The sequence below is a fragment of the Styela clava genome, chromosome 14 (assembly GCF_964204865.1).
Source record: "Styela clava chromosome 14, kaStyClav1.hap1.2, whole genome shotgun sequence".
Taxonomy (NCBI): Eukaryota; Metazoa; Chordata; class Ascidiacea; order Stolidobranchia; family Styelidae; genus Styela; species Styela clava.
The window spans coordinates 16,600,167-16,619,227 of NC_135263.1; the positions used below are offsets into that span (position 1 = coordinate 16,600,167).

Below are 19,061 nucleotides of genomic sequence, written 5' to 3' on the forward strand. Positions count from 1 at the left end.
TCAGGATGATGAAAGTGAGGAGTGGATATTTAAAAAAAAATGAAAATAAGCCATTGAGTAGGATGGCTAGCTATTTTATAAATAATTATTGTAGTTGTCTATCCAACGGAATTTTAAAATGTCTACATTCCTGTATTCTTATAAGAATGCTATCATATTCATGTTTTATACTACCATCAAGGATTCCGTTCCGGCCGTCGTCGGGTGCGGACGTGTCTGCTTGAAAAGACCAGAGAATGCTACGCGGTGTATGTTTCGGTATTATCAACATGAGCAAAGACCATCCACCGGAATTAAAGAAGTTTATGGATAAAGAATTGGATTTAAACTTAAATGGTGAACGATCTGTTACGGATATATTGCGAGGTTTCGATCCTTTCATGAATCTAGATGTGGATGATGGAACAGAGTGCAGAAAAGATGGGACCACTGCACCTGTTGGAATGGTGGTCGTTCGTGAAAATTCGATATTAATGTTGGAAGCATTGGAACGGATACAATGATTCTGCCCTGGGATAGTGGATTTCATTTTCTAAAATATGGTAGACCAGAAAATTCTTAAGATAGGACTCTTTCAATTCTTGATAATTTTAACTTCAGTGCAAGCAGGGCTGGAGAGCTGGTTCGAAATCATATTGGCTCCATCTCATAACATATTCAAACTGTGGCCCCAATTCAGGCGCTTCATTCTTCTATGTTCAGATGACTCTTTAACATTAAACAAGGATCCGCTGGAAGGCACTGAATAGCTTTCCAGTTCGCCTAAGATTTTAACATAGTTTATTATAAGCACCACACCATCACAGCACTATTTTTTTAGTTGATCAACACCCCAAAGCACCTCTTTCAACAATTTTTATCAGTCATTTAATGTTCGAACAAAGTCATCATTCAAACGACCTGTTTATTCTAATCACAGTTTTTCTTTACCATTTGCAGTGTTATTCCTACAATCACTTCATTTTCTTGTTACACATAAAAACGATGTTTACTTATCTGTATGACCCCTCTTTAAAATAAACTCATTGTTGTCACTGTTATACACAAATTTATTCATTTGAAGTTATTGCCCGATTCTGTATCGTGTATTTTTGTTTTATTGTGTTATTTGACTGTTTTTGGTGGACGGGCGCGTATTTTCACGTTTTTAACTTTTCTTTAAGTTATGCCCGTCCTCCAGGTCCTCTGTGTTTTGTGTTTGTTATTGTTTTGTTTTATACCAGAGCGACCGAAATAAAATTGATTGATTGATTGATCAAGGACCTAAAATTCCAACGTAATAAACCAAAAATGGCTCAGAAATAAAACAAATTATTCGGCCCAAGGGATTACACAACGGAGAGGTATCGAAAAATTTAAAGGTGGCAACACCACATATAGCAAAGTGGGGTTCGGGTTGTGCGCCATCTTGGTGTACATACTTCGGGAGCGCCAAGTAAATGCCTCGACAACAGTGTGTGACAATCTTCTGCCAATAAAGAAATCAAGAATATCCAATAGAGTCGTTCATTTATGTTTTCCTTGCACAGAGAATTCTGCCTATCTGTGCATGGGCAGCGAACAGCACAGCAACGACTGAAGTGAATATCAACCAACCCTCATATTAGAAATAAAATTACTGTACCTTTTCCAAGGGCCACCATTCCAGCCATGTTACAAATTATATTATGACTGCAGGGATGTCCACAGTGTATTTAATTAAAATCACACTCATTTGGGCCAGAGCATTATTTTTTTATTATCAAAGTTTAAAAAACACAAAGCAGATTTCAACAGGAACAAGCTTCGTTTTAAGGCAAGTTACTGAAGTTTAAATGTTATGAAGTTGTTTCTTGAGGCCGACAGACAGAAAAATGAATCCAATCCTTTGCTCATGAGTGGTAATAACGATTCTTTAGTTAGTTTAGAAGTAGTAGCAGACATTTTCTGAATGATTGCAGAATTTGAAGTATTTTCAGAAATTTTACTACAGCACCTACAAGGTATTATATGGTCACATTTAATTATTCACTGTTAATTATTTCAGTCATCTTTCTTTGTTACCTTTTTTATGTTTAATAAATTTGCAGCATCCGAGTCTGCAAAATCATGGGACTTGAAAATTGAAGTTAAAAGCACTAAGGACCTTCCCCCGAGCATCGACTTCCTTGTTTACTTCGTGACATTGGCCAATCAACGAGATGCAAAAGTGACGTAACAATGCTCCCTTTTCGCATCCGCTCAGACACTTTTCTCACTCGGACAGATTTTCAGGCTCGGTCGTAAACATCACGTCGTTTTCGCGTTTATAACCTCTATTCGTCAGTTTTCAGTTGTGTTTCGGATATTTAAACATAAATCTGATATTTCAATGATCACTCTGTCTTCTTAGGAGTTTTAATTTAATTGCAGTAATAAATAATTAGTGTGAAATAGCTGTGATAGACTAGGCTAAAATTCTTTACCTGCACTTTTAAAAAACAGATTGTTGTTGAATCATGGTTTGACACAAATACACCAGTTTACAGGCGCCAAATCGCGAAACAACTCTTAAAATAGGCCCCAAAAATTTTGCAATGGTAAAGTATAGGAAGAATTTTTCGGGGTTAAAGGTCCGAAGACTGAAGAACCACTATGGACCTTTCCCCGAGCATCGACTTCCTTGTTTACTTCGTGACATTGGCCAATCAGCAAAATGCAAAAAGTGACGTAACAATGCCCCCTTTTCGCATCCGCTCAGACACTTTTTTCACTCAGACAGATTTTCAATCGTGGTTGTAAACATTACCTCGTTTTCGCGTTTTTGAACTCTATTCGTTAGTTTTCAGTTGTGTTTTGGAAACTTAAATATAAATCAGATAATTCAATGATCACTCTGTCTTCCTAGGAGTTTTTATTTAATTGCAGTAATAAAAATTAGTGTAGGAATAGCTGTGATAGACTAGCCTGAAATTCTTTACCGGTACCTTTAAAAAACAGATTGTTGTATGCAATAAATCATAATGATGGTTTGAAACATATACCCCATTTTACAGACGCCAACTCGCAAAAGCACTTTTAAACTAGCCCCGGAAATTTTGCAATGGTAAAGTATAGGAAGAATTTTCTGGGGGTTAAAGGTCGGGGAAAGGTCCATAGACTGAAGACCAAGAACAAACTTGAGACTATTGACAAGTGGGGCGGTGCTGCAGTGGTATTCAAATGATTTGAGAACCGTTTATCCCAAATTTTTCAATTGAACAGTTAAAATAAAGCAAAGTTAATTTTCCATTCAAAAATGAAAATCTGATTCGAGGTTGGCAGAAATTTATTCTATGAAAATTCCAGTGTGAGCCCACCAGCATCCTAATTTACATTGATCCGTTTCGTTATTTCTTTAAAAACTTTCGACTGATATCTAGGATAAATAAGATCTCCATATTTCAGTGCATATCAATTTTGGTCAGCTTATTAGTATCTCACAGTCGTAGGAGGAGGGACTGATTGGATACGGGAAATTTTTTTTTTGTAGTACCAGTACTTCTGTAGGCCCTGGAAATATCTAAATTCCTACTAATGTGCTATAATCCTGATATAAAGTTTGAATTACTATTCAATAAATGCAATCGCAGAACAGCAGAATTTTTCCTACTCCACTTTGATAACTTATGCCATGGTACCGACGCAGGGATGACTGACAGATGCCACGACACCCTACTTTATCCTGATGCCTCAGTATATCTGTTAGTTATTTCCATCAATAAAACCATTTCATATATGTAAATAAATTTCAAAGGAAATTCTCTTCCATAAGCTCCAAGGTATAGCAAAATGATGACGTTGTAGCGCCCCACTGACGCAAGAGTCATGCGTAGCGAGGCGGCCGATCCAGTGCCAGTTTGCTGTATTGAGTCGATATAGAGGCCCATACTGTCTCGTACAGGAGGGGTTTACACTCATTGTTCTAATTTATGTCTTTTAATGTGGGGGATATTTTTGGAATGAGAGAACTGCTTTGTAATTGAGTATTTTAATCCCATTCCCACCTACAGACCCAGCCACCAATCCAAAATGCACATTAGTTAATACAGTCCGACAGTGTAGCAGGTTACGGGAATAAGCTAGTTTATCATTTTACAGTATTTTCATCTTATCATCTAACTCAGAGGTCACCAAACTTTTTTGACCGCGGGCCAGGTATGACTCGAACTGTGTTGAAACGGGCCGGACAAATATTTTTGTCAATACAATACAATCAATTCCCAGAAGTTGAGAAATCCATTAAATTTATTCAACAATATATAAATCCAACATTTCTGAAGTCTTGAATATTAAATTCTATATCGCAGAATCAAGAACATCATAGCAAAACAAATTTTCTACACAACTATCCTGAGGTTAGCCGTTAGCAAAACAATTGTTCTCATGGATGTGACGACCCTTGTTTTATCTTTTAATTTAAATGATGTCATGTGATATTATTGCTATATTTTGTATTTTTAACACTGAGGGCGCTGTGACACTGTCGATCTGTCCTCTGGTTTCCTGTCAGCCTATACTGTGGTTTGCGGCAGTGCAGTTGTGGTTGTTTTAGTTGGATTCTTAGTGTTTTAGTTTTTTTCGTGTCTGTTAAATTAATGTTAGTTCTTGAGAAGGGTACCCAGGGTGTTTATTATTGATTTTATGGTTTATGATGAATTTGGATATTCTAATATTGATCAATAGGATGGTTTTATTGTTTGAGTATAGTGCAATTGCAGTTGTTTTGGTGTTTTGCTATAGGTTGAACTACGGAATTGGTTATTGTCAGTGCTGTGTATCTTTGTTATTTTCGTTGTACCCTTTCTGTTTGTTGATTTTCATTGGAGTGTTTGGTTGTATTAAGATTGATAATTAATAAAACGAATAAAATAGCATAACGTGAAGCGAATATTGAGAAGAAAATGGACGTCAGACCATATTAGAAGATATTCTGAACTTGGATAATTGTTTCATAGATTGCCGGTACACTACATGAATATCCACATGTAAGCAGTACAAAAGTTAACGTGACTTGTACTATTAGTGCAAAATGCATGTTCGACTTCTATGTAACCCTGTACATTGAAAGCACGCGCAACGAGTGTACGAGTGCATTTTGATTACTGCAATTTAACTACAACTCATAAGAAGGCAAAATGATGATTGACTTATTTGATTCATACTTGAATTTCGGAATCACGATTAAAAACTAACGAATAGCATTCAAAATCGCGAAAACGAGATATTGTTTGAATTGAAACCACGACCGAAAATCTGTCCGAGTGACAAAAGTCAATTTTTGCATCTTGCTGATTGGCCAATGTTACGAAATGAATGGGGAAGTCGATGCTCGGGGAAACATTCATTGGAAAAAAATTCGTTCATTTTTTTGTGTTATTGCGGGCAAGATGAAAGGACCTCACGGGCCGGATCTGTATTTTGGTGACCTATGATCTAACATACCTGTTTACTGAAACAGAACTATTTGCACATTACGATACCGGTTGTGCGCAATTCTTACCACTCCTGCCACGAACGAACCTCGCCGTCTATTGCCATGGTTTTATGGCGGTAGCACCGGTATATTCACAAAGTCATGAGCAAAGTATTTTAGTTTATCGTGCGGAATTATATGTACTGAAACCTAACCCCAAATCCATCAAAACAATATATATATTTAACTCTATAAGGAAACTGTTCCAACTTACCCAAAGTTTGTTACCATCAGGGGCAGTCCTGCCGACTCCTGCCATTACAGCCTACATGCCTTGTTTTTTTGCAGCAAAATTTTACCCGCCATTGGTTTTCAATTTGCTCCCGTGATACCCCGCCTCACGTGGCAGCTAAAAGTCAGCCGCCATTGTTTGACCATAGCGGCCATGGTTTGGAAATCCCGCCATGGTTTTGCGGTAGCTTTAGACTCCGCAAAATACTTAAAACTCACTTTCCCCGGTACGTACCGCACATCAAGTCCATGAATCCTGAAATCTGAAAATAAATAACTGGCTAATTAACAAATCCCATACCCGACATGAACTGGTACCGCTATTACAGTCGTAAGCCAGAAAAGCTTGGAAGCAAATTATTTTTTCCTTAGAAATTTAGTAACGAATAATGTTCCCATTTCCAAAAGTTACACGTTTACGAAAAAAAGATGCTTTTACTACAAGAAATATGTGCTGCCATCTGTCCTTTAGTCTCTGCGTTTCCGGCAACATTAGCCAATGATGTCCTGCTCATCTCACACTTGGTCTGCTTCTTCATACTTGTCCTGCTTGGACTTCTTTTCCCAGATTTATACAACTTTTCTCATACTTGCTCGGTATGTATAACACATGTCGTAAAAGTCTCAAACTTTTCCAGGTTGACTCACACTTGTCTTACCATTCTTCCAATTATGCCACTTGTTTCAAACATGTCCTGGTTTTCCCGCATTGGTCCCGATTGACCCAGATTTGTCCAGTCAATCTAGCATTCTTTTCTCAGAGTTTTCACAATTGTTGTTCCACATGTCTTGTTGTATTTCCAAAATATTTCTCGCCTATCTCAAATTTTTCCTGGTTGTCTCAAACTTGCCCTGCTTAATCCAGATTTGTCCTACTGCGACAACACTTGTCTTGATTGTCTCACACTTGTCCTGCTTGTCGAAAAATTGTCCTGTTCGTACCACTTGCCATGCCTGTCCTACTTTTGTCGTGTTAGTCCAACACATGTTCTGCTCCTATCATAGTTGTCCTCATACTTGGACTGTTTTCCTAACATGGGGATACCTTTAACAGATTAATCTTGTATATCCAACATTTTCCCTGCTTGTCTCAAATTTTTCCAGGTTGTCGAACGCTTGTCTTGCTTGTCTCACAATTGTCCGGCTGCCACAATTATGCTACTTTTTTCAGACTTGTCCTGCTTGTCTCACAACTGGTATGTGTTTCCCACAAATGTGCTACTTGTTTCGGGATTATCCTACATTTCTTAAACTTGTCTTGCTTAAACCTTTGTATTGCTCTTCTCGCAGTTGTCGTTTTGATTTCACACTTTGACTTCTTTTCAGAGAAGTACTTGTCTCAGGAATGTCCAGTATTTCCAACATTTTTCATTTTTGTGTTTAAAACTGTTTTTTTTGTTGTCTAACAAATGAGTTCTATGTACCAGATTTGGTCTAGTTTTTGTCACAGTTGTCCTTTTTATGCCAATTGGTGGCATTTGTGGTCAAACGTGTGATGCTTGTCCCATAGTTGTTCTTCCGTTCTCACAGTTGTCCTTTTTGCCACAATTTTCCTAATTTTTCAGAATTATCCTATATGTCCAACACTTGTCTTAAACTTTTCTTGCTGTCTCATACCTGTTCTGCTTGATCCACACTTGTCATGCCTTTTCCACAGTTGTCCAACACTTGCCATGTTTGTCCCCTAATTTACTGATTGATTCAAACTAGTATTGCTAGTCTCATAGTTTCCTTCCTTCTCCAGCGCGTATCCTGCTTGATTGATTGCCAATTATTCCATAAGTTCTAAACTTGTCCTGTTTGTCACACAGTTGTCTCGCTAGTTTCACACTCGTCACGTTTTCCCCACAATTCTGCGACGTGTCTCGAATTCATCCTGCATTTCCCCCCACTTTTTCGATTTGATCAAATTTCATCTTGCTAATAAAACACTTCCTGTCTCACACTTGTCCTGCATCTCTCCAACGTGTGCTATTTGTCTCGTACTCGCTCTGTATGTCCTACACTTATCCTGCTTGTCTTAAACTTAACCTGGTTGTCTCGAATTGTCCTGCTCAATAGTACGTTCTGCTTGTCCCAAGATTTACCCATTTATTACACCTTTCTTTGTCGTTCATATTTTTCGTGTATGTCACCTTTTTTATTCTTTTGATTCAAACTTGTCTTGCTTGTCCAACACTCTCCATGCTTGTTCCACAGTTGTTATTCTTTTTTGTTGTCCCATAATGTCTCATGCTCATATTTGTCTCGAACTTTTCCTGGTTTCATAAAACCTATCCCGCTTGTCACACATATGTTCTGCTATTCTTTCCATTGTGCTACTTTTTTTTAAAAATTGTTCAGATTGATCCACATACTTTCTGCTAGTACAACATTTGAGCTTCTTGTCTCACACTTGGTCTGCTTTTCCCACCTTTATCCTGTTTTTGCAACAATTGTGATATATTTTTCAGACTTATACTGTATGTCCAACACTTGCCCTGCTGCACAGAAACTTTTTGTTGTTGTTTTACACCTGTCCTGCTTGCCTCACACTTGTCGTGCTTTTCTCAAACTTGTCTTACCCATCCCATACTAGTATTGCTTGTCTCATATTTTTGTTGTCCTGCTTGTCCCACGTTTCGTCTTGCTTGTCTCATACTTATCCCGTTTTACCCAAACTTGTCGTGCTTGTTCTACACATTCCTTGTTTGAGCCACACTTGTCATGCAAAACAAAAAATTGTCTTGCTTCTGTCATATATAGTTTTCCTTATTGTTCAACACTAGGATGGCGTTTTCCACAATTGTCCTACTTGTCTCAGACTTGTCCTTTATTTCCAAAACTCGTTCTGCTTGTCTCAAACTCTTTTATATTGTCTCACACAGTTGTCATGCTTGTCTCACACTTGTCCTGCGTTTCAAACAATTGTGTTATTGGTATCGGACTTGTCCAGATTGACTCACATTTGTTCTGCCAGTCTGAGACCTGTCCTGCTTCTCTCATAGTTGTCTTTATTGCCTCACACTTCGACTGTTTTCCCCACAATGTTGTACTTGTCACAGATTGGAACTGTATGCCCAACGCCTTTCCCGCTTGTTTCAAACTATTCCCGGTTGTCTAACACTTATCCCGCTATTTTCACTATAGTGATACTTGTTTCAAAACTTGGTAGCATTTCCCCCAGTTGTCCTGCATGCCCCACATTTGTCCTCCTTGTCCAATGCTTGTCCTGCTTTCCTCACAGCTGTTTGGCTTAGACTCCTTTTCTTACAATTGTGCTACTTTTCTGAGAGCAGTCCTGTATTTCCAACTCATGTCGGCCTTGTTTCCAAGACTTTGCTTATTGTCTCACATTTGTCCTATTTTCCCCTCAATTATGCTAATTGTCTCATTCTTGTCGTGCTATTCCGGCACTTGTCCTGCTTGTCCCACATTTTCCTGCTAGTCAAACACTTGTCCTGCTTCTCTCTCAGTTGTTCTGCTTGTCGGACTGCTTTTGCCACAATTGTGGTACTAGGGACAGACATGTCCTATTGTTTGTCCAAAACTTGTCCCGCTTGTCACAAACTTCTTCTGGTAGCCTCACCTCACAATTGCCCTGATTGTTTCTCACTGGCACTGCTAGTAGCACACTTGTCTTGCTTGACCTACATGTGTCTTGCTAGTACAGCACCTGTCCTGCTTGTCATACACTTGTCCAGTCGACTCAAATATGTTCTGCTAGTCCAACATTTCTGCTCCTTGTCCACAGTTGATCTGCTTTTTTCAAATTTGTTCTGCTTTTGCCACAATTGTGCTACTTTTTTCAGACTTGTCCTGTATGTCACACACTTGTACCACGTGTCCCAAAACTTCTATGTTGTCTCACACATGCCCTTCATGTTTCACACTTCTTCTTCTTTTTTCACGCTCATGCTTGTGTTATCACTCTTTACTTGTTTGTCACATATTTGTTCCGCTTGTCTCACACATGCCTTGCTTGTCCCATTCTTTTCCTGCTTGCTTCAAATTTGTCGCGCGTGTCAAGCAAATGCTCTGCTCGTCCCTTACATTGCTTTTTACAGAATTATGTTACGTTTCTCAGACATATTATGTTGTATGTCCCAAACTTCTTTGCTTGTCTCACACGTATCCTGCCTATCCCACATTTAGGCATCTAATCCAACAATTGCACTTCTAAATTGTCTGATTTTCTCACACTTCCTCTGCTTTCCCCAAAACTGTGGTACTTTACTCAGACTTGCTGGTACTTTACTCAGACTGCTTGTCTCACACACATTCTTTTTTCTACAATTGTTTTTCTTGTCTCACACTTTACCTGTTTGCCACAAACTTGTCGAGCTTGTTTAACTTTCGTCTTGTTTGTCCTACACTAGTCCTGTTAGTCCAACACTTGTCCGGCATGTCATATATTTATCATGCTTGTCTCACACTTGTCATGCGTTTCCCGAAATTGTGCTACTTGTTTCAAAATTATCCTTCATTTCTCAAACTTGTCCTGCTCAAACTACATTTATACCGCTAGTCCAGCACTTGCTTTTCTCACATTTTTTTTTTTTTTTGTTTGTTTCACGCTTGGATTTCTTTTGATAGATGTGTTCTACATGTCTCAGAAATGTCCTTTATTTCCAACATTTGTGTTTTCTGTTTTACACTGTTTTTTTTTTGTTGCCTCACAATAGTACTGCTTGTCGAAAACCTGCCAAAACACCTGTTTTCCCAACACTTGTCATGCCTGAGCCATTTGTCGTGCTGTTCTAAGAAATCAGCTTTTGGTATCGGATTTGGTCTGCTTGTCTTATACATGTTCTGCTTATCCCACACTTATGCAATTCGTCTTATACTTTACAAGTTTTTCACACACTTGACTTGCTTTTCTCTTTGTTGAATTGCTTGACCCTCACTTCTTTCGCTAATCCATCTTTTGTCATGCTTGTCTCAAAGTCGTTCTGCTTTTCTCAAAAATTTTCTGCTTTTTCTGCAATTGTGCTCATTGTCTCAGACCTTTCTTTTTGCCCAACACATGCTTGTCTCAAACCTTTTCTGGTTGTTTCATACCTGTCCTGCCTGTATCACCTTTATCGTGCTTGTCCCGTACTTGTCTAGCTTTATTCAAACTTGTATTGCTTGTCACACACTTTTCTGCTTTAGCTAGAATTACGTTACTTGTATCTCAGTTGTCAAGCTTGTCGCATACTTTTTCATGTTGTCTAACAGTTGTTCTGCTTGTCCCACATTTCACCTGTCTGTCACATAATTGTCTTGCTTGTCACTCTTTTCGTCTAGTTTGTCTCATAATTGTCCTGCCTAATTCAAATTCGTCGTGTTTGTTTCACACTTACCCAGTTTGCCCAAATTTGTCCTGCTTGTCTCATACTTGTCTTGCTTAACTCAAATTTGATTCGCCTTTTCAACACTTGCCCTCCTTTTCTCACAGTAGTTCTGCTTGTCGTGCGTTTTCCACAATTATAGTTCTGCCTAAACCAGATATTTCATACTAGTCCAACACTTTCCCTCCAAGTCATACTGCCATACTTGGCCATACTGCTCTCATAGTTGTCTTTCTTGCCTCACACTTGGACTGCTTTTCTCAGAATGGTGCTACTTGTCTCAGTATTGTCATGGATGTACAACACTTGTCCTGTTGCTTTTCCTTCTCGTCCCACATTTGTTCTGCTTTTCACACACTTAACCTGCTTTTCTCACGGTTGTCCTTATTGTCTCACACTTGAATTGCTTTAAACATGATTGTGTTACTCGACTTAGACTTTTCTCGTATTTGAAATACTAGTCCTGTTTGTTTCAAACGTTTCCATATTGTCTCACAATTGTCCTACTTTTCCTGCCCAACAGATGTCGTGTTTGCTTTCAAAACGTTCGTTGTAGTCTTTCACTTGTCCGGCTTATATAATTATGCTACTTGCTTAAAACTGCTTGAAAATGTCTCGTATTTGTCCTGCATTTCACACCTCTCCCGGTATGACCCAAATTCATCCTGATGATACAACACTTGTCTCGCATTTCTCTAATTGTTCTTTGTGTCTCACATTTGTCCTGCATATCCCACATGTGTGCTACTTGTCTGACTCGCCCAATATGTCCAACATTTGTTCTGCTTGTCGCGCTCTTTTCCGGCTCGATCCATATTTGTCCTGCTTGTACAACACTTGTTCTGTATTTCACGCCATTGTCCTGCTTTTCTCACATTTGTCTTACTTGTCACATCTTTTCCCTTACTGATTCAAACTTATCGTACTTCTTATCATACCCTGCTTGTTTCACAGTTGATCCATTATCGTCATCTTCATAATTGTCCCACACTTTTCCTGTTTGTCTTACACCTATCCTGTTCATCACATAGATGCTTTTGTTTTCCCATACTTGCCCTGCTTTATTAAACTGGTCCTGCTTGTCTTAAACTTTTCCTTCTTGCCTCAACTTGTCGTGAGCCCACTAACATTTGTTCGACTAGTGCATTGCCTGTCACACAAATGCCTTGCTTGTCTCACATTTTCATGCTTTTTCCACAATTGTGCTACTTGTCCCGAACTTGTACTGCATGACACATGTCTAGCTCTTGTCCTGCTTGTCTCATACGTGGCCAGCTTATCCTACAATTGTGGTACTAGTCTCAGACATGTCTTGTTGTAATTCCAACATTTGTCCTACTTGTCTCAAATTTTTCCTGGTTTCCGAACGCTTGTTCTGCTTGTCTCACACTTGTCTTGCATGATCCACATTTGTTCTAATACGACAACACTTGTCCTGCCTGTCGAAAAATTGTCCTGATTGTACCACACTTTTCCTGCCTCACTTTCACTTTTTTGCTTTTCTCAAATATTTCCTGGTTTTCGAACGCTTGTTCCGCTCGTTTCACACTTATCCTGCTATTCCCGCAATTGTTCTATTTTTCTTAGATTTGTCCCGATTGATTCACATTTATCATACTAGTACAACATTTGTCCTACTTGTCACACACTTGTTCGGCATGTCAAAAAGTTGCTTGCAAATCTTGTTTGTCTCACAACTGTCATCCGTTTCCCACAAATGTGCTACTTGTTTCGAAATTATCCTACATTTCTCAAACTTGTCCTGCTTAAACCACATTTGTATTGCTAGTGCAACACTTGCTTTTCTCACATTTTTTTTTGTTTTGTTTCACAATTGGACTTCTTTTCTCAGTAGTGTTCTATTTGTCCCATAAATGTCTTGTATTTCCAACATTTGTCCTTCTTGTCTTAAACTGTTTTGTTGTCACGCAATTGTTTTGCCTGCCCAACACTTGACATGCTTGACCCACATTTGCCTTGCTCTTCTAACAAATGAGCTTTTTGTACCAGATTTGGTCTGCTAATCCCGTACCTTTTCTGCTTATCCCACTTTCGTGCAATTTGTCTTATACTCACACACTTGTCTTTCTTTTCTCACAGTTGAATTGTTTGACCCTCATTTGTTCTGCTAGTTCATCTTTCGTCCAGCTCGTCTCAAAGTCGTTAATCTTTTTTAAAACGTATACTGATTTTCCCACAATTGTGCTTCTTGTCTCAGACATGTTCTCTTTGTCCAACACATGCTTGTCTCAAACTTTACCTGTCTGTCTCACAATTATCCTGCTTGTCTTGCTTGACCATACTTGTCCTGCTTGTCTCAAACTTTTTCTTGTTGTCTCACACGTGTCTTGCTTACGTCACACTTATTTTCTTTTCCAACAGTTTTTCTAATGGTCTCGCGTTTCGTCTTGCTTGTCTCATACTCGATACATACCAGTCTTGTCTAACTAACATTTGTTGTGCTAGTCTAATTCTTGCTCTGTCATTCATATACTTGTCCTGCTTGTCTCACGCTTGACTTGCGCGACTCAAACTTATGCATATCCCACACTTGTCGTGTTTGTCTCATAATTAATTCATTCTTGTCTTGCGTGATCAACATTTGTCGCGCTAGTCCGCTCTCTTACTTTACAAAATTTTCACACACTTGTCCAAGGCTCCAGGCCACACTAACTTTTGTACTGCTTAAATGCGGATATTCATGTAGGTATGTTACAGAAAAATTAAAGTTCATCCGATTTGAATAAAAAATAAAATTTAAATAAAATTTTAGTTCACCGGATTTAAATAAAATCTGCTCCAGTGGATAGATGTGAGTGAAATGAGGAAACAAAACCAAGTTTATAAGAACGGTCAAGAAATAACGGAGTTATCGGAATTTTAGTACCGCCCGACAGGCCAATTATTTCCATAAGGATTGTATTACTTTTTTGTTAATAACTGTAATAAATATGAAAAAAGAACACATATCAATCTCCAATCTTTCGATGTGCGTCACATCTATGGATTATTGAGACCATTTCAGGATTTTATTCTGGCAACGGTCATTGACACCGCCGAAAGATCGTCGCAAATAAACGCTGGTGTTGTGCATGATAGTTTGACAGTGGTTAATTATGGGTAATAATTAACGATGTTCTGATTGTACAAACTTCATAAAAATTGGTAAGTATCAAGTTAGGCAAGAAATACACGTGTCCATAAAAATTTTATTGGTGTCCATAGACAATATCATTGGCGCGAAAGAGCGGATTTTGTAACATTCCTAATTCATGACAGCAACGTTTTATTAACAGCTAAACTCAGGATAGTTGAAGATATAGAAATCTTGTATATTTGTTTTCCTGGGATGTTCTCGATCTATATTCTGCGATATAGATAATATTCAAGTCTTCAGAAATGTAGAATATTTATTGTTGAATAAATTGAAGGGATTTCCCAACTTTTGTGAATTTATTGTATTGCATTGACAAAAATATTTATCCGGCCCGTTTCAACACAGTTTGAGTCATACCCGGCCCGCGGTCAAAAAAGTTTGGTGACCCCTGTAGCTAGTCTAACAATTGAGTTTCTTGTACCAGATTTGTGCTACCCTTTCAGACCTGTCCTGTATGTCCAACACATTTCCAGCTTGTCTTTTTTTTTGTCTCACACCTGTCCTGCTTGAGTCACACTTGACATTTTGTTTTTTAGTTGCCCTGATTGTCTCATATTAGACATGTTGTCTCAAACTTGTTCCCTATTTTCCTGATTGAATCTAACTAGTATTTCTTGTATCCTATTTTCTTTTCTCTCCAACACATGTCCTGCTTGATTGACATTTATCCAGAAAACCCTAAACTTGTCTTGTTTGTCACACATTTGTCCTGCTAGTTTCACACTTGCCATGTTTTTCTCACATTTTTGCGCCATGTTTCGAACTTACCCTGCATTTCTCACACTTTTCCTGTTTGACCCGAATTCATCCTGCTCATAAAACCTTTTTCCTGTTTCGCATATTTGTTCTTTTTGTCTCACACTTCCCCTGCATCTCCCCACGTGGTCTACTTGTCTTAGACTCGTCCTGTATGTTCAATTCATGTCCTGCTTTTCTCAAACCTGTCCTGGTTGTCTCACATCTCAATCATACTTGTTACAAACTTTATCTGTTTTTCCCACCTTTGTTGTTATTGTCTCATATTTGTCTTATTTGTCAAATTCTGCCCTTCTGATTCAAACTTGTCGTTCTTGTCTAACACTTTCCCTGCTTATTTAACAGTTTGATTTACTTTCTTGTTGTCCGTAATTGTCATGCTTATAATTATCTCACACTTTTCCTGTTTGTCTCACACCTCTCCTGTTTATCTCACTATTGTTCTTCTTGTCTCACACTTATTTATTTAAATTGGCCCTGCTTGTCCCACGCATACCAGTTTGTCCAATACTAGTCCTGTTTGTCTTAAAATTTTCCTTGTTGTCTCACATATGTACTGCTTTTTTCATATTTATGCTACTTTTCTAATAGTTATCCTACTTTTCCCACATTTGTTCTATATTAACCACTTTTGTCCTGACGACTCTTGTACTGCTTCTCTCACAGTTGTCCAACTTCTCTCACCATTGTTTTGCTTATCGCACACCTTTTCTGATTCAACCAAAATGTTGCTGCTAGTACAAGACATGTATTGCTTGTGACACACCTGTCCTGCCTGTTACATATATGTTCTGCTACTCCAACACTTCTGCTTCTTGTCTCACATTTGGTCTGTTTTTCTCACATATATTCTACTTTTTTCATAGTTGTGCTATCTTTTTTTTCAGACTTCTCCCGGATGTTCAACAGTTTGCTTGATTTCTCAAACTTTTTCTTGTTTTTTTTTCTCCCCTTCCCATTCTTCCACACTTTTCCTGTTTGATCAATAATTGTCCTGCAAGTCCTACACTTGCTCTGTTTGTCACACAGTCGTCCTGCTTATTTCACAATTTTCCCGCTTCCCCACAATTTTGCTGTTCGTTACGTACTTGTCCTGCATTTTCCACACCTCCGGTATGATCCACATTCATCCTTCTGGATCACACTTTTCCTGCATATTCAACACGTGTGCTTCTTGTCTGAGACTCGTCCTATATGTCCAACACTTGTTCTGTCTGTCTCCTACTTTCCCTGGTTGTCTCACACATGTTGTGCTTGTCCCTTACTTATCCGCTCGATCCACATTTGTCCTGATAGTATAACACCTGTCTTGCTTTTCACACCATTGTCCTGCTTGTCTCACATTTGTCTTGCTTGTCACATACTTTCCCTTACTTATTTAAACTTGTCATACTCACTCTGCTTGTTTCACGGTTGTTCCCTAATTGTCATGCTCATAATTGTTTCACACATAGTTGTTTGACTTACACCTATCCTGCTCATCACACAGTTGTTCTTCTTTCTTCACACTTGTCCTGCATGTTCAACAGATGTCGTGCTTTTTTCCAAACTTTCCTGCTTTTCTCATAACTATGCAACTTGTCTAAAACTAATCCTTCATTATTTCCCACATTTGTTCTTCTTGAACCAAATTTTTTCTGTTAGTCCAATAATTGTACTGCTTCTATCGCAGTTGTCCAACCCCTCTCACAATTGTTCTACTTATCGCACATTTTTTTTTATTTATCCACATTTTTCCTGTTCTAGACCTGTGCTTCTTGTCACAAACTTGTTCTGCCTGATTCACATATGTGCTGCTACTCCAACACTCCTACTTCTGGTCTTACATTTAGTCTGTTTTTTCACATTTGTCCTGCTTTTTTCCACAGTTGTGCAACTTTTTTCCATGTTCAACCGTTGTCTTGCTTGTCCTTATTTTCTCACGCCTGATCTTCTCGGGTCACAATTGTCCTGTTTTGCCACAATTGTAATTCTTGATTCTCAGTTGCCCTACTCGTCTGACACTTTACCTTACTTGTTCCATAATTTCCTGCTTCATAGGGGGCTCCTGAAGTATGCGCACCGGGATGTCGCACAACCTGAATCATAACCGGTACACACATACTATGTTCAGGTTGTGCGCCATCTTGGCGCGCATGCTTCTGAAGGTCCCATCAAACATGTCGTGCTTGTTCCACAATTTGACCCACACTTGTATTGCTCGTCTCATATTTTCTCACATTGTCCCACACTTGTCCTGAGTGATCCAAATGTGTACTGCTTGTTCAAGTTCTTTTTCCACAATTGAGCTACTCCTCTCGAACTTGTCCTGCATTTATCCGACTAGTTCTCCTCGACCCACATTTGTCTTGATCTTCTCATATTTGTCGTTATGGTCTCACACTTGAATTGCTTTCTCCACAATTGTGTTACTTGACTCAGATTTGTCCTTTACGTCAAACACTTGTCCTGCTTGTCTCAAACTTTTAAAAGTTTCATCCTATTTGTTCTGCTTGCCTTACACTTATCCGAATAGTTCAACGCTTGTCCTCTTTTTCTTACAGTAATTCTGCTTGTCTCACACTTGTCCTGCTATTCCCACTATTTTGCTACTTTTCTTAGACTTGTCCTGATTGATTCACATTTGTCCTACTAGTACACTAGTTCCGTCTGGCCAACATTTGAGTTTCTTGTCACACAGATGTCTTGCTTGTCTCACACTTGTCCTTCTTTCTGCAACTGTGCTAATTGCTGCAACTTTATCCTGCTTGACCCATATTTGTCCGGCTAATTCAACAAATATCCTGCCTCTCCCACATTTGTCCTACTTGCTCTCCAAGTGAACTGCTTTTTCTACAATCGTGGAACTTGTCTCAGACTTGTTATGTTGTATCTCCAACACTTGTCATGTTTGTCTCGATTTTTTTCTGTTTGTATAACACTCTGACACTTGTCATGCTTGTCTCACACTTGTCCTGCATGAACCACATTAGTCCAGATAATCCAATACTTAATCTTCTTGTCTCACACTTGGTCTACTTTTCTCTCATTTGTCGTGCTTTTGCCACAATTGCGCTACTTTCCTCCGACCCTCAAAACTTTTCTGCTTGTCTCAAACTTGTCTTGATTGTCCAATGCTTGCCCGGTTTGAATCAAATTTTATCATTCTTGTCCCATACTCTCATTGATTTTTGCACACTTGTTCTATGTGTGTCTCACAGTTGTCATGCGTTTCCCGCAATTGTGTTACTTTTCTAAAAATTGTCCTAATCGAACCACATTTGTCATGCTTTTTTCATAGATGCCTTTCTTGCCCCACACTTGGACTGATTTTCTTAGATTGGTGCTAATTGTCTCAGTTTTGTCCCCTATTTCCAATACTTTTAATGTCTGTCTCAAACTTATACTGGTTGCCTTAAACTTGTTTTGCGTGTCTTACACTTGTTCTTCTAGTCCCACTATTTTGCTGCTTTTCTTAGACTTTTCCTGATTGATTCACATTTGTCCTACTAGTGCAACACTTGTTCCGCCTGTCCAACATTTGTCGTGCTAGTCCAACATTTGAGTTTCTTGTCACACAGATGTCTTGCTTGTCCCACACTTGTCCTTTTTCTGCAACTAGTCTAATTGTTGCAACCTTATCCTGCCGCTCCCACATTTTTTCCACTTGCCCTCCGCGTGGACTGCTTTTTTTCCACAATTGTGGAACTTGTCTAGGGCTTGTCATGTTGTATGTCTAACTCGAACTTGTCCTGCTTGACCGACATTTGCCCCAGTATTTCAACACTTGTCCTACTAGTCCGGGTCTTGTCATTCTTTTCTCATAGTTTCTCATTGCCTTTCTTGCCTCACACGTAGACTGCTTATCCCAGAATGAAGCTGGTTGTTTCATATTTGTCCTGTATGCCTAACACTTGTCGTCATGCTTCTCTCGCACTTGTTTTTAAACATTTGTTCTCTTTGTCTTGCTTGTCCCATATTAGTCATGCATGACCCAAATTTGTCGTTCTTGTTTTACGCTTTTATTGTTTGCTCCACACTTGTTGTGCTTGTCTCATACTTGATCCATACCTGTTTTTTCTGACACACATTTGCGCACTTTTCAGCACATGCTCTGCTTGTATTGTTAGACACTAGTATTGCTCACACTTAG

General features: G+C 38.8%; 1 pseudogene; it reads left to right on the forward strand.

Moving 5' to 3' along the window:
- Positions 1 to 4: 4 nt before the first annotated feature.
- Positions 5 to 1,249, forward strand: LOC144432095 (small nuclear ribonucleoprotein G pseudogene; annotated as a pseudogene).
- The last annotated feature ends 17,812 nt before the right edge of the window (positions 1,250 to 19,061 follow it).